Source organism: Peromyscus eremicus, chromosome 12, assembly GCF_949786415.1.
Source record: "Peromyscus eremicus chromosome 12, PerEre_H2_v1, whole genome shotgun sequence".
In the NCBI taxonomy this organism is placed as follows: domain Eukaryota; kingdom Metazoa; phylum Chordata; class Mammalia; order Rodentia; family Cricetidae; genus Peromyscus; species Peromyscus eremicus.
The window spans coordinates 43407266-43429838 of record NC_081428.1 but is presented as its reverse complement, the minus strand read 5'-3'; positions in this window follow the sequence as shown (position 1 = coordinate 43429838).

Genomic DNA, 22573 nt, shown 5'->3' with positions numbered 1-22573 from the left:
CTTAGTTTCAAACATAGAATCTTCATGAATAGTACATAATATTAGTAAGAAGAAAGTAAAAAGGGGAGAACTTTAAGCACTAAAAGGGCAACAAAATCCACCTTCTTGGTTATAAAGTCCAGAAAATTAAGCTGAATAAATAACTTGTGATACTAAACAAGAAATTAAGCATATGATCATTAATTTTAGAGAGTACTTTAGGTGCAAAGATTTTATGATCAAGAATTCAGAGGAAAACATCGAAATTTGCATAGGCTGGGCTTAATCAAGTAGTCTCCGGAGTGAAAGATGCTGAATAAATTCATTGTCATTACACATTCCCTGTTACAATTGACAAATAGTTCTAAGTGAGGACTCTGTGAGCTAACACTTTGTCAAAGGGCAAAACAAATCACTTCGCAGAATGGCTAAATAGGCAACAAAGAGCAAATGAGTCTTTTGCTGTTTAAAGCTGTGGGCTTTCATTATTCCTTGGAGAGATAGCATGGCCCTGGACACTACCATTGAGTGAAATCTTAAATTACGTAACACAGATATGTTCAAACTCATAAATTAGGTCAAATCCTTTGCTACTGTTTTGAACTAATTACAAGCAATTACTGCTTTATCAAAATTGAGCCCAGAGGATATTAATAACTCTATCTTATATTTACATCATCTCTTTCAGTTTCCAAAGCACTTTTAGAGATATTATCTGACTCGAGCTTCACAATAAATCTATGGAACATAAAATATCATCTTCAGCACACAGTTAAGACAACTAGGGCAGCTGTAATTCAGTTCCCCATCAAGTAATCGGCACTGGGCAGGGCTAACAAAAATTCTTATCACTTAACACAGCATCATCAACACTTCTTGCGTTTTCATTGTGGGGCAGAAGACTCAAGGAACTAAGTAAATTACAGTTTCATGTTGTATTGCCAAAGTAGCTTAGATCACTCATGCTGTTTATTACAACCAAATGCATATTTTTGACTCATAATGGAAACCTGTGATTTCAAAGATGACTCTGAAAAATTATCATGTCAACTACTTCACAGCTTATTTGAAAATCTTCAAAATTATAATGGAAATGATTTATAGGTATAATTTTGCATCCTGGCAGAAAACTAATCAATAAGGACAAAGTATCTCCCTTACTCTTGACAAAGTATAACATGTCATGGATGTCTAAAATTGTCTCATGAGACACGGGATACTGAGCTTAAATAACTATACCAAAGGCATAAGCCCAGGGTTTGCATTTATATCAAGTTCAGATTTATTTTGGGAAGGCTTTGTGCAGACATGCTTAAATATAACCTACTGTTTCTTGACTGGAAAGTCTATGCAATATTTGTAGCTGCACACATTTATATGAGTTTACCAGCTCTCCACTGGGTTGCTAAAATGCCTATATACCTTAAAATGTAGGTTCCTCAAATACGAAAAACAGCAAAAGTCATTCTACATATACCTTTCCTGTATTCTAAAGTGCAGGCCTTATTAACCTGTTTCTCCAGTGGTTCCTTCCATAGATGAGTATTTAATCATGATAATGTGCCTCAATCTCACATTCTGAGACAAAGGTGCTCAGTAAACTCTTAAAGGTCAAATCCCTCCACTCTGCCTGGCCACCCTCCCACCACTCCACAACATATAAGAGTGCCAAAGTTCCCCTGTGCTTTGAGCCAGCTATGACCATATCAGTGCTTCACAAAGTACATGTTTACGTTGACATTCAAAAAAATTCTATCACCTGCAGCATAAAATCACATTTTAACCCAAATATAAGCCTTTGGTAATTTTTTTTCCTATTGGGCCCTTTTACTAGAAAGTAATATATAAAATGGTATTTGATACTCTATTGATATAAATAGGACTATATGAATGGTTTGTATAAAAATTTTAATGTAAAAGTTCACGTGTTTTCTCCTAATTTTTAAAAGCATTAGAATTTGTATGGTGTCCTGGAAGATCTCTGGACCTTATGCACTGTACACCCTTACCTAATAGATAACTGTGGCCTAATTCTAAGGCTGAGTAAATCCCAAGAAAGTAGGTTGTTCTTTTATTTTCTTCCTACAAAATCAATTTGACCAAAGTTTTCTAGAATTCTTTATTACATGATATTCAAGTGTCTGAAGCTTTTCCTCCATCCAAGAAACATATTTCCTCCTGTGAATGAAGTGAGGGCCACAGATAATAAATTTGGATAATTTATTTACATAGAAGTTATTCTCATGTTTGTTGAGTGCCTGTAGTATAAAACACTAGTGTGAGCACTTTATACACATCATTTCATTTAAAGACTTATCAGTGCCACATAGGAGGGGAGGGTATTTTTCTTTTTTTTAAATGGTGAGTTAGTATTTTTATTAATTATTTATTTTACATTCCAACCACAGCCTCCCCTCCCTCCTCTTGTCCCACTCCTTTCCCCCTCCTCCCTCCACCCCTCAAACCTACCCTTCCTCAGTAATCGCTCAGAAATGGGCAGGTCTCTCAAGAGCTTCAGCAAAGCGTGGCTTATCAAGCTGCCCTAAGACCAAGCACCTCCCCTGTATTCAGGCTGGCAAGACAATCCAGCATCAGAAATAGGTTCCCAAGAGCCTATCAAACCAGGGACAGCCCCTGCTGCTCCCATTGCCAGGAGTCTCACATATAGACCAAGCTACACAACTGTCACATATATGCACAGGGCCTAAGTTGGTTCCATGTATGCTCCTTTGTTTTAGGTTCAGACTCTGTGTGTTCCCATGAGCCATGAGTAGTTTCTGTGGGTTTTCCTACAATGTTCCTGACTCCCCCGTTTCCTACAATCCCTTCTCCCTTTCCTCAGCAGGACTCCCAGAGCTCAGCCCAACGTTTGGCCAGTGGGTCTCTGAACCCACCTCCATCAGTCACTGGATGAAGGCTCTCTCCTCTGGCAATCAGGGGAGTCACCAATCTGATCACAGGGGATGGCCTGTTCAAGCTATGTATCCACTGCTGCTAGGAGTCTTAGCTGGGACCATCCTTGTAGACTCATGGAAGTTTCCCTCACATTGGGCTTCTACATGACTCCATAAAGCCCTGCTTTGCTTTCCAGTCACCTCTCTCCACACTGTCCCCCCTCTGCCCATCCCCCAGTCCAATCCCTCAAGTTCACATGCCCATCCATCCTCAGTCCAACCAAGAGATCTCTGTTTCCCATTCCCAGGGAGATTCGCGGGTGCTCCATCTGGGCCCTCCTTGTTACCTAGCCTCTCTAGACCTATGGTCCCTTGATTTTCAGCAAAGCCAAAACTATACAATGGAGAAAAGAAAGCATCTTCCACAAATGATACTGGCAGAACTGGATGTCAGCACGCAGAAAAAAATGCAAAGAGGTCCATATCTATCTCCCTACACAAAACTCAAGTCCAAGTGGATCAAAGACCTCAACATAAATCCAGTTGCATTGAACCTGATAGGAGAGAAAGTGGGGAATGGCCTTGAACACATTGGCACAGTAGTGAACTTCCTGAATAGAAGAACACCAGTAACACAGACACTAAAGTTAACAATTAATAGATGGGACTTTCATGAAACTGAAAAGCTTCTGTAAGGCAAGGGGCATGGTCAATAAGACAAAACAGAAGCCTACACAATGGGAAAGATCTTCATCAATCCCACATCTGACAGAAGGCTGATCTCTGACATATATATAAAGAACTCAAGAAACTAGCTATCACAAAACCAAATAACACAATTTAAAAAGGGGATACTTACCTAAGCTAAGAATTCTCAACAGAAGAATCTCAAATGACAGAGAAACACTTAATGAAAAGTTAACCATCCTTAGCCATGAGGGAAATTCAAATCAAAAGGACTCTTAGATTCCATCTTACACCAGTCAGAATGGCTAAGATCAACAACACAAATGACAGCTTATGCTGGAGAGAATGTGGAGCAAGGGAAACACTTCCCCATTGCTGGTGGGAGTACAAACTAGTATAGCCACTTTGGAAATCAATATGGCAGTTTTTCAGAAAATTGGGAATCAATCTATGTTGCTAGAGTTTTCCTGCCTGGCCCACAGTCAGGACAAATCTCTCTCACCCGCCAGTCCCACAGCCGCTCAGACCCGACCAAGTAAACATAGAGACTTATATTGCTTACAAACTGTATGGCCGTGGCAGGCTTCTTGTTAACTGTTCTTACAGCTTAAATTAATCCATTTTTATTAATCTATACCTTGCCACATGGCTCGTGGCTTACCGGGATCTTCCTATGCGGCTTGTCATGGCGGTGGCTGGCAGTCTCTCCGACTCAGCCTTCCATTTCCCAGAATTCTTTTCCTTGTCCCGCCTATACTTCCTGTCTAGCCAATGGCCAATCAGTGATTTATTTATTGACCAATCAGCAACACATTTGACATACAGACCATCCCACAGCATTTCCCCTTTTCTTTTCTTAAAAAGGAAGGTTTTAACCTTTACATATCTCCAAAGTCAGCTTGGTATATTTGGGAATTTGGGCGTAGTTTCTCTTATTACTTCCTGCTGGAGGGGGGCGCTGTATCTTATGGGGATATAAAGAAAATTTTAGAATTATGGAATAGTCCATGAGGGTATGTCATCTGAGCCAGTTGCCTTGAAACCATTCTGGATGTTGGATCATCAGGGCCATGGTGTCATCGGAGATCTTTCAGGGGGTCTTGGCTGGTCAAACTGGATGTATCTTAATCTGGAACAAATCCATAGCCTCTGGCTTTCTGTGGAAACAAAAGAGACTCTTTTCCAAAGCAACATATCCTTACATCCAAACTTTGAAGTCAAGGTGTCTTTAAAATATACATTTTGGCATAACTCAACAGCTTTTGTAATCAAATGTTTTTCTTCAGTTACGAATATCAAAGAGAACATAATCCAAATTCTCTGTGTGGTAGCCATCTTTACGTGGCTTATTTTTTTTATATTAGCTTGAGCCTATTGCTTTAAACTGCAGCCTTCTAAGCCTGAAATGCGCTGGCGCTGTGGCTGCTGGTTCCGCCCACTTCAGCTTCACAATATGGCGGTAGTACGTTTTCCACCAGCTCTGGGAGCCATCAACTCTCAGAAATAGTGGGTCTATGCTTCTATCAAAGCAGCGTGTAGCCCAGAAACCTCTTTTTTGTTTTGTTTTGTTTTGTTTTGTACTAGCAAAGGCTAAATCCACCACATAGCTTAATGTGTCATTTGTAGAGGCCTCATTCCCGCCATACTGCAGGTTGAGCATGCACGCCAGGAACCCGCCATAGTAGCTCAAACATGCAGGCTGCCGCTAGCTTGAAAGAGACAACTAGGAGCTGTTTTTAGCTCCGTTTTAGAATCTTTTTACTCAGGTTTTAGGTGGAAACTCTTGCCAACACGTTTAGTAAAATAGCAGCCTTAAATAATTTGCACTGTAATTTACACTGTTATGGATTCTTATATGTTGATACAAATGTAAACTATTTTTATATTCCTGTTTAAGATAATTTGTATATTGATACAAATACAGAACTATACTTGGTATAATGTACATATATTTCTACTCTTATTTGAAATGTTTGTATATTGATACAAATGTAAATTTATATCTGTCATACTTTATGTATGTTCTACTTCTGTTTAGGATATTCGGTATATTGATATATATTTAAGATTATTGTCATATTGTATATCACACTATACACTCCTACCTCTGTTATAACATCTTGTGTATTGTCACAACTTTGAAGTCATCGTTCTTTACCATACACTTGCTTATAGACTGTCTACCTTGTTTATGTGAAGCCTTAGTCCTTAGGTTATTTCAGTAGATAAGACTTGTAGATTTATAGTCACCTATGCTTGTCATCTCTATAGTTATGTTAGTCAGGTTATACAGATTTACAGATACATAGGTCAGATGGACAGGTAATCTTCAAACACTTCATAGACCTAGAGAATATGGCATTTAAATAACTTAGAATTCTGTTGATGCGAGACACAATTGCTCCTGGCTGCACCAATTTGATCCCGAGAGAATGTTGGGCTTCTAGACATTTCCATTTGGAAGTTTGTCTTCTTGGCACAAAATGGCCTACTGGGCAAAGAACTGCCCTTGCCTCGACAGCTGACAGTACAAATGCAATGCTATCCTTTCTGGACAAGCGGGACACAAGGAAAGCGACCACTGTACTCTGCCAAGACAGGGTAAGATGGTCTTTCAGAATTCCTGCTTCTGAAAATGGTCTGTCAGATACTTTAGGCCTGTAGCCAATTTGAATGCACCAACAATGCTGAGAAACATTAGGTGATTGTCCAGGCTGCCAGCTGTCTCGGTCTACTCTCGCAAGATCCCGAAAGTTGCTTGCATCCATCTACCATTTCTCAGGTACCATTATATTCCTTCTCAGGTCTTTGATGGGATTGAAGACTAGCAGTTATAGTTACAACTTAGTAGATAGAACATATTAAATATTAGATTCAGGTTCTTTAGGGTAGGACACCTTTTGGAATGATCTTTGTAACATGCCATTTATCTATGCTCTATACTTCTCTGGATTTTAATATATGTTTCTTGCTTGATATTGTTTGCATTGGTTGTAGTTCCATCTTATCTGGGTCATTATCCCTCATTATTCCTGGACAATATTTGATAACCATTCCTTTGTATATAGTCTTGTATTAGGTTAGAACTTTCTTATTTAGACAAAAAGGGGGAGATGTAGTGGGTAGCCATTCCAGCTTTGTTCTGGAAGTTCCAACCCCCATTGAGACTTCGGCAACTGTCACACCTACAAGGCGGGGCCAAGGGAGGCGCCTAGGGACCCGAGATCCGGATCGGCGAACGCTCTCTTGGTTCCAGGACGCTGGATGGTGGAGGTAGACAGAGGAGAGCTCCAGAGAACACCGCTGGACTGTGATACACCTTCCCCAGACCCCGCGACCTACCTATCCCTTAATTTGTAAGTTACGCCATTAAATAAATCTCCTTTTAACTACGTGGAGTGGCCTAAATATTTACACCAATAAATCTACATCAAGACTCAGTGATGTCACTCTTGGGCATATACCCAAAGGATACTCAGTGATACCACAAAGATACTTGCTCATCTATGTGCATAGCAGTTTTATTCGTAACAGTCAGAACCTGGAACCAACCTAGATGCCCCTCAACCAGAAAATGGATAAAGAAAATGTGGAATATTTACACGATGGAGTATTAGTCAGCTGTTAAAAACAATGACATCGGGAAATTTGAAGGCAAATGGATGAAATTAGAAAAAAAATATCATCTTGAGTGAGGTAACCCAGACCCAGAATGATAAACATGGTATATACTCACTCATATTTGGATACTAACTGTAAAGTGAAGGGCATTTTTCCTTTAAGTCATGTGTATTTATTTGGTTGTGTCAGTGTATGGGTACAAGCATGTGAGCACAAATGACTGAAGAAACCAGAAGAGGGCACCAGGTCTCCTAGATCTAGAGTTATAGGTAGTTGTCATCTGATATGGGTGCTGAGAACCAATTCTCATCTGCTTCAAGAACAGCAAGCATTCTTAACCACTATACCATCTACCCAACCTTCAAAGGGTAATATTTTTTTCATCAACCTATATAAATACTAAATCTAAAGGTCAGAAAAACAAAATAATCTTTTCAGTGATCCATAGAATATGGTTGGAAGCAACACAATCAACACCAGTGTTTATTTGATCCTTCACCATAATATTTAACTCAGTGGTAATTAATATATTTATAGCAAATTACAAGGTATTATCAGAATTTATTCATTGTAATGTACAAGTTCTTCTTTTAAACATATTTCACTGTAAACACAGGAGGGAAAAGGCTTCCAGTTTTATATCATTAAGTGTGGGAAGAGTCTCTTATTTAAACCTAGTTTAAATCCATTCCCATTACTACACATATAAGCACATGCTTGTACCTGTACTGTGCATACCTGTACACACTTGCACATACACAGAAAGTCTTGCCTATCTTTTCTCAAACATCCCCTGTGTTAGGTTCCTCAAAGAACATTCATTTTTAACTCAACAAATGGCCCTTGTTCAATTTCTAGATTATATATTAGACATGCAAAATGTAAATATGAGAAAGATGTGTAAGGGAAAAAGAAGTAATTTATATTTATTTCTTTCATTATTTTGAGAAAGGGGCTTTGATTTGTCCCAGATTTGTTGGTCTCTATAGCTTAACTCCAGAAATATCTCCTTATCTAAATGTGGTGTGCATGTAAAAATTGTATTTTAATTGCTAAAAATAAAAAAGAAGGTAATACAGATGATGGACAGATTGGTGATCTGCTGGATGAAGAACTTAAGCTAAGTGGACTAGATGATACTAAGATCATACAACATCATTACAGAGAAGAATGGTAGCTGCTTTTTCATATCTGCTGTTCACTCACTAGTGCCTGAACACATGTTCTTACCTACAAGCATTGTGCTGTTCTAACTGAAGTGCACAGCTTTCTTTAAGTAATACTAATATACTAAATACAAAAGTGTATTACCAACATTGATTTTGCTTGAGCAGTGTAAATAAACGCATGTGTTGACCATTTATCGTGTGTGTCTTTAAATGTATGTAAACAGCTTGCTTGTAAGTTCGGATTATGTTTATTGAGTGTCATGAATCTGTGCTAAAGGAGAGAGTAGCACAGTAGACTGAATTTACTTGTGAAGCTGTGTTTTACCTCAAGGAAGTTATTCATGAGCAAACGCTGGCATTCTGTTGACGTTATTTTCATAGCGAGTGTTAAGGTGTCCAAAACACAGCACAATGCCAATTGTACGCACTTCCTCTTCCTTTCTGTGCCTGAGAAGGCAGAAGCATCCTGCCTCTGGAGAGTACAGTAACCCTGGAACAAACTTCTCTCATCCAGGAATGGGAAATCCTAAGTTAAAAAAAAAAATCCATAAGGGGAGAGAAATAATTCTATACAAGAAAGAGCTCTATACCATCTAGGTTCTTAAAAACATTTTTTTTTCTGAATCATGTGCAGAAATGTCTCCTGGTTTATTTTAAGATAAACCTTTTCAAGTGGAAATTAGATGAAAACTTACATTGGGATGGCCAAGAAAAACTAGAAGACAATGATGTTGCAGTAATTGTTCTGCATAGGACATCTCTGCACACAGAAGGATTTAACAGCACAGTTAGAGGCCAGTGTCTTCAGAAAGTGGATGGAGATACTGACTGACTTCCCATGGAAAAGGGGAGTATCAAGGGACACCCTGTCCCTTCAAACATATGTTTAATGCTTAACAGACTTTCTTTAGCATTCAAAAATTTACATTAAATCATTTTGCTTGTTTGGATTTATTTTTTCTACCTAGCTATAAAGCTCATATTTTATAATTCCTAAATCTGGGGGGAAATATAAATGCAATATTAAGTATGTAGATGTTTACAAAGCTAAATTCAATTATTTGTATTCAAACACATGTGTGTCATCTGTATTCAGCCATCATGTATTCCATGCTCAAGTCCATATAAGATGTGACAATACAACAGCATTAAGTTCACTGTTATGCTACACCACACACACACACACACACACACACACACACACACACACACGGCGAGGGGGAGACAGACAGACAGAGACAGAGGGAGGGAAGGAGAAAGGGAAGGAATGAGAAAAAAACTGGATTCAATAGACCAAGTATTAATTACAAATAAGAATAAGACAAACACGAAATTCAAAAGAAGAGCTGCAGAGATGGCTTTGTGGTTAAGAGTACTTGCTGCTCTTTCAGAAGAACCAAGGCTGTTTTCCAACACCCACATCAGACACTCACAACTGCCTGTAACACCAGCTCCAAGGCCTTTTCTGGTTTCTGTGGGCAACTACACAAACATAGCATACATAAACATATGCACATAGACATTTTAATTGTTTTAATCAAAAAAGGAAAACAAACAGAGAAGGTATTCAGTTTGTTATTCCAAGAGCACCACCATATTCCTACGAATTTTGCCCCTAACTTCCCTCTAGGGATGTTCAGAAACCCCATGCTATTTAGTTTGAAATTCAACGTTCCATCTCTGTTTCCACATCTCACTTGTATTTTCCATAATGAACTCACCAGGAGACCATTTCTTCTGGAAGCTGAAGAGTTTGCAGGACTTTTTATTTGTGTGTGTGTGTGTGTGTGTGTGTGTGTGTGTGGTTTTTTTATTTGCTTGCTTGTTTCTTTTTGTTTTGTTTTGCTTTTGCATTGTTAGTACCTTGGTTTGGGATGTTAAGTTTGTCAAATGTAAAAAGGTGTTGGATAGCAGTAAGTGCTTTATCTTTACCTGGATGCCTTACATTAGATACCTACATAGTAAACACTCAAGGACCTCATCACTACACTTAGGCCATACACAGGATCATCCCTGTAGTTCAGCGAAGATACTTTGAAAGACTTCTGTGGGGTCTTTCCTTGCTACTGCAACAAAAACCATTAAATTGGTTAATTTATAAATAGGTTATTTATTGCTTATTATTCTAGGGGTTCAGTAACCAAAACTCAAGACACACAGTCATTATCTGCTGAAAACCTGTTCATAGATGGTCTCATATGATGGGTAAAAGCCTCTTTTATGAGGGTACAAATCCCATACCTTATGTTCTATTCTCATGAACTAATGGCCTCCACAGGCCCTATGTCTTCACATCGTTAGGGACTAGAGCAGAAGTTGTCAACCTCTGGGTTGCAATCCCTTTGGTGGTTGCACAGCAGATATCCTGCTTACTATATATTTATGTTATGAGTCATAACAGTAACAAAAATTGCAGTTATGAAGTAGCAATGAAATAATTTTATAATTGGGGGTCATTACAACACAAGGAACTGAATTAAAGGATCACAGCATTAGGAAGGTTGAGTGCCATAGGAATAAAGTTAACAAAATATGAATTGTGAGGAATGTGAGTTCACATCACAGCAGTTTCACTCTTATTTAGCAGAATAAAAGCCAGAACAAAACAGGACAAAAGACCACTCAATTGTGCTCTCCCAGAAGGACTTCGCTTATCCAAGAGATTCTGAAAACACAGAAGTGACGCTAAAGGTGTTTCTGCGTCTTTTGTTGTTCCAGATGTTGATCTTGTTAATTTCATCAAACATCTAGTGGTTTTTGTGATGTGATGACAACAGGCATACATAATGAGAGAATACTGACTTTTCCCTGGAGGAATAAGAACTGATGACAAGAGGCAGCACATAGATGTTAATGGGAACACCGCACACTTTGGTAACAATCTACTTTGAATAGACAAGCAAATTATATTAACAATTTAACCAAAACATTCTGTTGCTTCCTCTTGAAATTTTGTCTTCCTTGCATCTCTGTGTTTCCTCAACTGCCAGATCGGTTCAGTTCCACATCCTCATCCTCCTCTGTCTGCATCCTTGAAAGCCTTCCTGGTCCATATCACCAGGCTATTTCTTTAATATATCAGATGCTTTAATGCATGAGTATTTCTACATTACTTCTTGGGAGCATCACCCCAATAAATTAATGCTTTAATGGCAGGAAATATCAATACAAAACAATCAAGCTTTTTTATATTCAATATCTTACTCTTATAAACTTATCTTTATGTGTGTATTTTGCTTGCATGTATGTATATACACTGTATGCATACCTGGTGCTTCAGAAGCCAGAAGAAGGTCTTTGATATCCCAAATTTGAGTTATATATTGTTGTGAGCCACTATGTAGATACTGGAAATTGAACCTGGATCCTCTGCAAGAGCAACAAGTACTTTTAACCACTGAGCCATCACTTCAGCCCTATAGGAAGTATCTTAATGTGAGCAAAAATAGCAACTGTCTTGTTTATTATTAACTTCTGATTTTAAAAATTTTAAAAAATTTATATATGATAAATTCTCACAGAATATTCCCTACAATCACTTTTCTTTACAATGATATTTTAATCACCTTAGTCATTCCCAATTGTCATTCCTTGTGTATGAAATTCTCGATCTGCACAGCCTCCCTCTATTATTACCACCACCATTCTGTTACCATGACACTGTAATTGCCACAACCTCATCCATCACCCAGACCACCCCTACTGACTGTAGGGGCTCCTCTTCTTATTCACAATTTTACCTATTATTTCAGTGAAGTCCTCAAAACAGAGCTTTCCCACTCAATGTTGCATAATACATATGGCTGAAATGATGGGTGCTAATGGTATTGATATCCTTCACCATCTATGGTAATCATAAAGGATTCCACAAATCAAATCAACTGTGTCTCAACAAGAAACATACAACAAACCCTGCTCTAGCCTTTCATATAGCTTTTCCTGTTTTTGTTTGTTTATTTGTTTGTATTTTGTTTCTCCCTTTCAAGTATCACAATTATTTACATGGTTTTTCAGTAATAGAAAGGGGTATGACAGAGCCCAAATCCTCCCCCTAACCAGCCATTCCCCACAAAAGTAGCAGCCCCTAGAGGCACAAGCACCAGCTCTATCATTTGGATGAAGAACCTCTAGAGGTACAAGCACCACCTGCATCAATTGGAAGTAGAGCAGCCTCCCTGTGAACAGCCCTCTCCAGCAACATCAGCAGATCCTAATAGGCACAAGAGCTACCCACACCAGTGGGAAGAAGCAGCACAGGCAAAACCTATACCAATTGGAAGAACAGACCCCATAGGCACAAGTAAAGCCCACACCAGCCAGAAGAACTGGACAATATCTAGGTACACAAACCCCACAACCCTCAGCTGAGACAACACTACTCAACCTGACAAGCAGCCAATCATCAGAACCCTTGGCCATTCAGGCTAAAAGACAATAAAGGAACAAAAGACCCATCCAACAAAGACATCACAAGAATCAACAACTGTTCCTACAATTATTACAAACCCAGATGGGTAAATGGCAGTGTAAGGATACATTCAACAACATAAAGAGCTATATGGCAACACAAGAACGAAGTGATTCTATAACAGCGAGACCTGAGCATCCCAATGCAGATGAAACAGAAGAAAATGACCTTAAAATAACTTTATGGAGATGATAGAAGCTCTTAAAGAGGAAATGAAAAATTCCCTTAAAGATATTGAGGAAAAGACAAACAAAAAAATTGGAAGAAATCAATGTATCCTTAAAATAAGCCAAGAAAACAACCAAAACAGAAAACAGTTCAAGACTTGAAAATTGAAATTGAGGCAATAAAGAAAACACAAACCAAGGGAATTCTGGGTAAATAAACAGGAAGCATAGCTACAAGCATAACCAACAGAATTCAAGAGATGGGAGAAAGAATCTCAAGTGTTGAAGATATGATAGAGTCAATAGATTCATCAGTTAAAACAAATGTTAAATCCAACAAATTCTTAATGCAAATCATCCAGAAAATTTTGGGACACCATGAAAAGATCAAAACTAAGATAGGGAGAGAAGAAGGAGAAAAATTCTAATTCAAAGTCACAGAAAATATATTCAACAAAAATCATAGAAGAAAACTTTCCCAATCTAAAGAAGGACAGAAGGACATACCTATGAAGATACAAGAAGCTTACGGAACACCAAATAGACTGGACAAAAAAAAAAAAAAGGCCCTTCACCACATAATAATCAAAGCACTAAACATACAGAATAAAGAAAGTTGCAAAGGAAAAAGGCCAAGTAACATATAAAGGCAGACTTATCAGAATTTCACCCAACTTCTAAATAGAGACCCTGAAAGCCAGAAGGTCCTAGACAGACATTTGCAGAGACTACGAGTCCACAGACGCCAGCCCAGACTACTATACCCAGCAAAACTTTCAATCACCATAGATGGAGAAAACAAAATATTCCATGAAAAATCTAGATTTAAGTAATACCTATCCACAAAGCCAGTGCTACAGAAAGTACTGGAAGAAACCCCCTGAAATTGAAAAGCTGCTGTAAGATAAAGGACATGGTCAAAAAGACAAAATGACAGCCTACAGAATGGGAAAAGATCTTCACGAACACCACATTTGACAGAGGGCTGATCTCCAAAATATATAAAGAACTCAAGAAATTAGACATCAAAATACCAAATAATGCTATTTTTTCAATGAGATACAGATCTAAATAGAGAATTTTCAACAGAAAAATCTCAAATGGCTGAAAGACATTTAAGAAATTGCTCAACATCCTTAGCCATTAGGGAAATGCAAATCAAAATGGTTCTGAGATACCATTCTACACCTGTCAGAATGGCTAAGTTCACTAACATTGATGACAGCTTATGTTGGAGAGAATGTGAAGTAAGGAGAACACTCCTCCTCCTGCTGGTGGTGGAAGTTCAAACTTGTAAAGTCACTTTGGAAATCAGTATGGTGGTTTCTCAGAAAATTGGGAATCATTCTACCTCAAGACCCAGCAATACTACTCTTGGGCATATACATAATGGATGCTCGATCATACCACAAGGACACTTGCTCAACTATGTTCATAGCAGCATTATTCATAATAACCAGAACCTGGAAACAACCTAAATGGCTCTCAACCAAAGAATGGATTAAGAAAATGTGGTCCATACACACAATGGAGTACTACTCAGCAGTAAAAAAAAAAAAAAAAAAAAAAAAAAAAAAAAAAAAAAAAAAAAAAAAAAAAAAAATCATGAAATTTGCAGGCAATGGATGGAACTAGAAAAAATCATCTTCAGTGAGATAACCCAGACTCAGAAAGACAAACATGCTATGTACTCACTCATAAATGGATAGTAGATATAAAGAATAACCAGGCTATAATCCACAGCCCTAGAGAAACTAGGTAACAAGGAGGACCCTAAGAGGGATGCATGTATCACCCTAGGAAGGGGAAATAGATGAGATGTCCTGGGTAAACTTGGGGTAGGTCTAGGAAGTAGAGGGGAGGGGGTAGGGGATGGGAACATGAAGGATCTGGATGGGTGAGTCGAGGGAGGGATGAAGAGGAAGAACAAGGAAAAGAGACATCTTGATAGAGGAGGCCACTATGGAGTTAGGGAAAAACCTGGTGCCAGGGAAGCTTCCAGGAATCCACAAGGATGACCCCAGCTAAGACTCCTAGCAATAGTGTAGAGGATGCCTGAACTGGGGGGGTGGGGGGTGGGGTGTGGAGTGGGGGTGGTTCAAGTTCATGATGGGGAAAATCACAGAGGCAGCTGACCTGTTTTTTGTAGGAGCTCAAGGACTCTAGACCGACAGCTAGGGAGCCTGCTTGGAAACAACCTAAGCCCTCTCTGCCTGTGGGTGACAGTTGTGTAGCTTGGTCTGTTTGTGGGGCCCCTAGAAGTGGGACCAGGATCTGTCCCTGGCACAGGAGCTGGCTTTATGGAACCTATTCCCTGTGGTGGGATGCCTCGCTCAGCCTTGATGCAGAGGGCCAGGAGCTTAGTCCTGCTTCAACTAGATATGCCATGCTTTGTTGACTCCCATTATTCTTTCTGAGAACTGGATAGGGGGCCGAGAGGGGTAGGAAGAAGGTGAAGGAGGGAATGAGAGGAGAGGAGGGAGGGGAAACTATGGGTGATATGCAAAATAAATTTTTAAAAATTTAATAATAAAAATAAATAATAAAAAGGGGTATAACATTAAAACAGTGCTTAGGTCTCCTGTATATAGGACACTCTCTCAGGTGCTGAGCAATGGGTGAGACCATCAAAAGAACATTTATTGCTTACTTAACTAACTGGCTATCTATATTTCACAGACGTTATGAAGACAAAGAAACTAATTATTTGGGGGTTTCATTTACCTTTCCCAAAGAGTTTAAATGACATACCAACAACAAAAAAAGGTATGTTATGCTAGTTATCGGAGAGCAGAACTCAGCAGAGTTGCTGAAGGAAGATAACAAGGTAATTGAAGATAAGTAGAAATTAACAGGATTTCCAAAGGCAATAAATTAACAACTAGTTAAGAACGATTGATGTCCTTTTTAGCCCCTCACAATAGGTGTGGAGGTAGATTTGCATGTACTTTGAGGAAGAAGAGAGCTGAGGTTTTGTTTGTTCAACAAAGAAAACCATAAGCAATAAACAAACATCAATGAACCTTTTTAATATTGCAATGAAAACGGACAGAATGCATTTAAAGATTGGTTTACTGAGATGCAGTTGACATATTTTAAACGTTTGCCCTTTATAGAGGGTAGTCAGCTGATTCTTGTGAACAAAGAGAATAGTGATCAAGAAAGCATGCCCATCTCCCAAATTTGACCCCTTCTCTCTGTCAGGCTCCCTCATCCATTTCCCAGGATCTGCTCTCTCTTGTTATTACTTTGACTTTTCTGGAGTGTCGTACAAACGGAATCAAATAACCTGGAAACTTTTGACACTCACCATTATAATCCAGCATTCTTCCATCTTGTAGGGGAGTGCCAAAAGTCAATGCTTCATTTTGCTTGTAGAAAGGATTTCATTTTGCAGCTGTATAGAGTTTATTTTATATCACCTACTGGGTCATGTAGGTTGTTTTCAGTTGGGACTATCATGATGAATGCTGCTGTTCATATCTGTGCTTGGGAATTTTAGTGGAGACCTGTCTTCATTTATATAGGTAAATACCTAAGAGTGGTATTTCTGGGTCATACCACCATATATATTTGGTTTTATAAGTCAACTGGTCTATTTTCTAACATTCTGACATTTTTATTTTCTTCAATTTCTCACAGTTGCTTTAATAGGTAACCACTGGCAAGGAGAAGGTCCTACAGATGCTGTCTGACAGTTATAAAGGAAAAGTAGCATTTCCAGATTTGATGAGAGAGAGAATGTAGACGACATATGAAGGTGCTGTTGGAATATGTGGTCCCATCTGACTTTCACAGCTGAACTTTACTGTCACAGTGGGGATGACATCAAGGTGGCACAGCTGACTGTCAGTGGCCGATACCCTCTCTCCTAGCTCTGTGTTTAGGCTCCACAGTCACCAGTTTCTATACCCATCCTACCACTGTACACAATCCTGACACCAACATCTCTCAAAGGGACTGAGAGTATGATTAAAAAATTCGAATGTGTGCCAAGAAAAAGTAATCTATGCCTCTGTGACACTGTGAGCAAAGTTCTTGAAAGAAAGCAAACAGAAAAGAAATGAGAAAGAAATTTTGCTCATATGACATTATAGTTTATTATTATTATTATTATTATTATTATTATTATTATCATTATATATTTTCACTTTTGTCTGGTGCATCACTTTAATTCAGTTAGAACTGAAAAAACATGTGTCAAAACATATATTGGAAAAGTACTCATGTGTGTGTTTCTTGCTTTGACTGGAACAGGTAGTGAAATTTTTAAATATAGCTGTCTATCTCTTGTGCCAATTTCAAAGGGCCTATTTGCCAATATTATTGCCATCCATAGTCCTCTTCCTCAAGTCTTCTGAGGTTGGGATTCAGTTATAATGTACCTTCTCTCATTAAACCAAAGATTAAAGCAGATTTGGTGGAGAATGAAAAACCAAGGTTTCCCTACTGCTGGTCACTGGTGCCTTCAGGAAGAGAGAGGCATTTTTAAGGGGCATATAAATCATGTCCGGGGAGATCATGTATCCTTTAATGGTGATATAGATTTTTAAAGTAATTCTTCACACAGTGAAAACATCACTGCTGATGAGTCACAGTATTTGAACACTAGCTGGAAGTCACACCTTAGTCACCACTCAAGACTCTAATAGATGGCCTGTAGGCACAGCTCTTTGTGAGTGATCTCTGATGAGCTTCTTTGCAGGAGAAGTTAAAGTAGTAACTTGTGGGCTGGTTGCTCATTAATTCCCTCTTCTAACTGTGTAAGAGATACAATAAGCTATCCAGAATTTAATAATCAAACAATGGTAGCACAGACCTTATGAAAAAGAGATAAGCACAGAGAGACAAAGCCATTGAGAGTCTGTCAGTGAACAGAGTACATTTCAAAAACAACTCTCTGTTCCATTAAAAATTTATTTATTCAAGTTTAATGTGCTTTGAAATGAAATTTGCATTTTACAAAGAATAGAATATATTTTCATAATACTCTATCAAGGAAATACCACCCCAGAAAGGTCGCTTCTGTGTGTGACAATGTCAAGTAAGTTCTGTCCTAAATTTGGCATATTGGAGGATTAAATTTATGTTCCATAAATTACTCACGATGGCATTTTATCTTTATACTATTACACAGCTTTCTGTCAGAGTCTTTCAAATACACTTTGCACTTCAAACTCATTTAATCTAATATACTCATCCTTAATTTCTCCTAAAGCAATATGTAGAATATATTTGCTGAAAGTGCACAGACCTGGGGAGATAAGAAATATATGTCCATATACATTTTATATATTTATATTCATATATAACATATATCTTTTGAAATAATATAAAGTATTATTATACCTGTTGTTTATGTAAAAAGCTGATTCCAGACTCCTGTTATAGAATTTATTATATTTGTTATTTAAACCACAGTCTGTTTTGTAGAATATTTGTTTTATTATAGTGTAATCACAAAAATTAGACTGTTAGGGAAATTTAAAATTTCTAATTCAGTGGCAATCCAACTATAATCTTGGAAAACAAACACTTATTTTCATAAAGGTTGCTGGAACCCAGTTACAACCCATCCTACCACTGTACACAATCCTGTACATTTGAGTTCTCATTTGAGTTCTATTTATGGTTTATGTTTTGGGTATGGTGAGAGAGTTGGGGAATTGCAAAAGCGATATTTGACCAAAAGGCTTAAAATATTTACTCTTTAGTCTTTTAATAAATGTTTTATATATCTTATACATTTAAAAAGTCACAAAGCATTTAACATTTTCTGTTACACTACCAAGGGAATAAATATCATCTTAGGAAATCTTAAAATGCCAGAAATGTTTGTGACAGGAGACTATGTGTATAGAAATTGACTTTCTAACCTTGTGTGTAAAAATGGGATCAGAGGAGTGTGTCCTATGGGAAAAGTGTGTTCCCTTTCCTCTCACTTTTGGAGAAAAGATGTCCAAAACACAGGGCAGCTCTAGCAAATGCTGGATTTATTGAGCTGCAGCATGATTTGTAGAATGAAGTTATTGATCAGAAAAGAGTGAAGGACTGTGGAGCAAACTCATCATGTGCAGTGAAGAAGCCCATCTTCCCCATGTTGTAAAAGTTGCATTGAACAGGCATGAAATAAATCAGCCGCACAGCTGTTCCTGCAAGGCCTCTCCCTTTTTCAGCCTGGGAATGACAAAAAGAACAAAGCAAGCATCTGGCAGGGTGGATGGAGTGTTCCTAGGATTAAATTGTAAATGGGCAGCTTTCTCACAGGGAGACTAGAGTCACAGTTAAAGCAAGTCTTCAAAAGCATTTGACTTCAAGATTTCCTACACTAAGGAAGTACCAATAGCAATCTTTTAACTTCATGATGCTTGAAAGGGCCTCTAATGGCGATGAAAATCATGGTAAAATCATATTGTTCCCTGGAATGGCATCCCTTTGGTTTTGGAGTTGAGACTTCTTGGAAGTGTGAAGTGTGGCTGTGCTGTTTGTGGAGTGCTAGCATCCATGATTTTAATAAAATAACAACAAATTTTATATAGAAAAACACAATTTTTCAGAGTAGGCGTAAACATACCTACAAAATCATTCTTTGCATTACTGAATAAGCAGCCTGTGTCCTAAAGGATGGGTCCATAAGTCATTGAAACAAAGTCGTTACTAAACTTCTTTGCTGTTCTTACCACAGTCCTGTCTAGCAACAATCTTAGCACTTACTCTGCTGTAATTTATTTTTAACTGCAAGCACTTAAAATTTTAAGCAAAGAGAGCTGGCATCATTCCTTCTGTCACTCTGCTGTTTCTTCTTTTTAGAACTGCATTGTGATGGACCTATAGTTATCTCTGTTTTAAGTGTAACATCTTGAGAGTTGTGATAAATGAGTTCACTTTTGTGGTAGTTATTATAATCAGAGTATATGTATTTTCATCACTCAAAGAAATTTCTCTTTTCCTTTTAACAGTTCCATCCTATAACCTCCAGACAGTGACTGGTCAACTATGTCACTATAGAGCATCTTTGGCCCTTTTGGAAGTTCATATGCGTGGTACAGCTCTTACACATACTTTCTGGATCTGCCCATTTCACTCAGCATAATGGTGCAATCTATTCACATTTTTGGATGTATCATATTTCAATTTGTTTTATTCCTGATGCAGTTGTCTTTTGGATCCATCCCATAATTCATTTATTGACATTCTATTACTTCTAACTCGGGGATAGCAAGAATAATGATGTATAAACTCTCATATTAAGTATTGTGAGGACATTTCTTTCTGGTAAATAAGGAATACACTTTTCAGTTTTAATATAAAGTTTTAAATATTAACTTTATTTTTTCTACTAAGGATTCTGGTCAATATTTGAAGTATTCTTTTACATCTTCATGTTCCATTTGCATTAATAATTACTATGATAAAATGGGATGAGAAGAACTGTATATGCTAATATATGGTCAAAACTCATAAAATTTTAGAAAGCATTTTGGAAACACCAATTCTATTCATTTTGTATCTGTTAAATAGCTTTGATAAAATTCTCAGAACAAGACAGGTTTGGGGAACCCTGATTTCTAAAATTCACTTCTCATATTTCTTTATTTGCAAGAGTTCACAAAACGTGAAAGCTGGGGCTTGTGGAAAATCTGAACAAAAAAGGTCCTTGAGTGTGGAAGAAATTGTATCTGAAACCTTCACACATTTTTTTCTTGACCTATGTGGTGTGAAACCCCCCTTCCTACAGTTTTGGGCCCAGAGAAAAGAGAATGTAGTGGAAAGATAGATCAGAAGATAACATACTCAACTCTAGTATCAAAATGAATTGAGCTCAGAGTTCTAGAGGATAGCCCTATGGATCATGAGCACCCCTGCAAAACCACAGAGATTCCCCCCAACATTAAATGTGCATTATGAGTCAACAGTAGGAATCAGAAATCAGCAACAAATGGGGACTTAGACGGTTAGACCATCAAAGGTTTGAAAGGAAGTGATATTTTACCCTGTATACAAGCTTAGTTACTATCCTGAAAGAATGCAAGAGAACAGTTTCAAGTGACCCAGTGCCTTCAGTGGCTGGCACCAGCTCCGCAGGATGGCCTTGCATATAGCAACAATATTCCCAAGGCCACACTGAGACTAAATATTTGGCTCCCAAAGTGACAACTAAAACCCCAAGGCAATAGTTGTGATTATGAACCAAAAACAAGAACAACAACAAAGAAAACCAACAACAACAACAAAAAAAAAAAAAAACAGATGAAAATACTGAATAGGAAGTGATAGATTGGCAAGCAAAATCATATGTATTTGACCCTAAAAGGAAAATGAAGAAAGGAATTCATCTTGGTCAGAGAGCACATTACAGTATTCAATAGAAGTTTCCATAAACTAAACTGTAATCATATCACCTACACCTCTGAGGGAGAAGCCATTTGGGACCCAGGGGTATGGCTACAGCTTAAACTTAAACTCTATGTACACAAACAAACAGAATAAATCAATCTTATTTTATTAATAAAATGGATATTTATGCCCCAGGTATAAAACACTGGCTCTTGCCTCCACTAGAGGAATTATAAGTCGGTAATGCATCTTATAAATCAAGTGCAGGAACCATTCATCCTTTCCTGAGATTCTAAATCAGTCATGTTCACAAAGCAGTTGCATGATTTGGAAGCAACTCTGTAGAAGAATAAATCAGTCACCTCCAGATATATGAATAAGTGACATGACTCATAAATTACATGACTATGTACTTATGCTTCATCAATCAGAAACTTTTATTTCTAATTTGAAAATTTAAAAAACACTTATTGTGAGCAATTTACTAAACATCAGAGCCAGATTCCCACAGCACTAGACTATGACAAGTAGAGGAAATGCAAGTTTTCCTGTGTTGATGGTGATTTTTTAACTACACAGAAAAATAGTAGTTTGCAGGAGTTTGCTAATATTCTGTGCATATAGTAACATCCTACTGTCCCTACACAGACGAAGAAAGAAAAAAATTGCAATGTTCTTAGAATACTTTTAGTCACCAACATGTGTAGAACTTTCCTCACCAAGAAATTATCAAGCTTTAACTTTGTGTTCACAATTTAATTCAACCTGACACTAATGGGTTGAATTATCTCAGACCCCATGGGCAAAAAGCTCAGGGTCACAAGTGTGTTCTGCTTCAGAGGCCTGTTGCATGGTTTGGGTTCCAGAGTCACTCTCAGCTTTCATCCCAGTTGGCTACAAATGTAAATTTCCCACAACTCCTTCCTCTCCTCTACTGCCTTACTGGAGTGCTCTATAGACCTTAGACAAGTACTTTGCCTGCTGTACCCATTTGTCATAAAGGACACTGAAGGGGCAGCTTGATGAATGATACACAGGGCAATGTTCAGGGACAGAGGTGGAGTCAATGTTCCTTTTCAAGATATGCTGCTCTCCCAGTGTTCAACCTGAGAGCTTCCTGGGTTTTTCTATTTGGTGATTTCCTGGTGGCTCCGTTACATAGGCTTGACTTGCTAAATCATTATTCATTTGTGATTAATTTAACTCTTAGCCTCTCTTCCCTTCCCAGAGTTAGAGGGTAAGCTGAGAGTT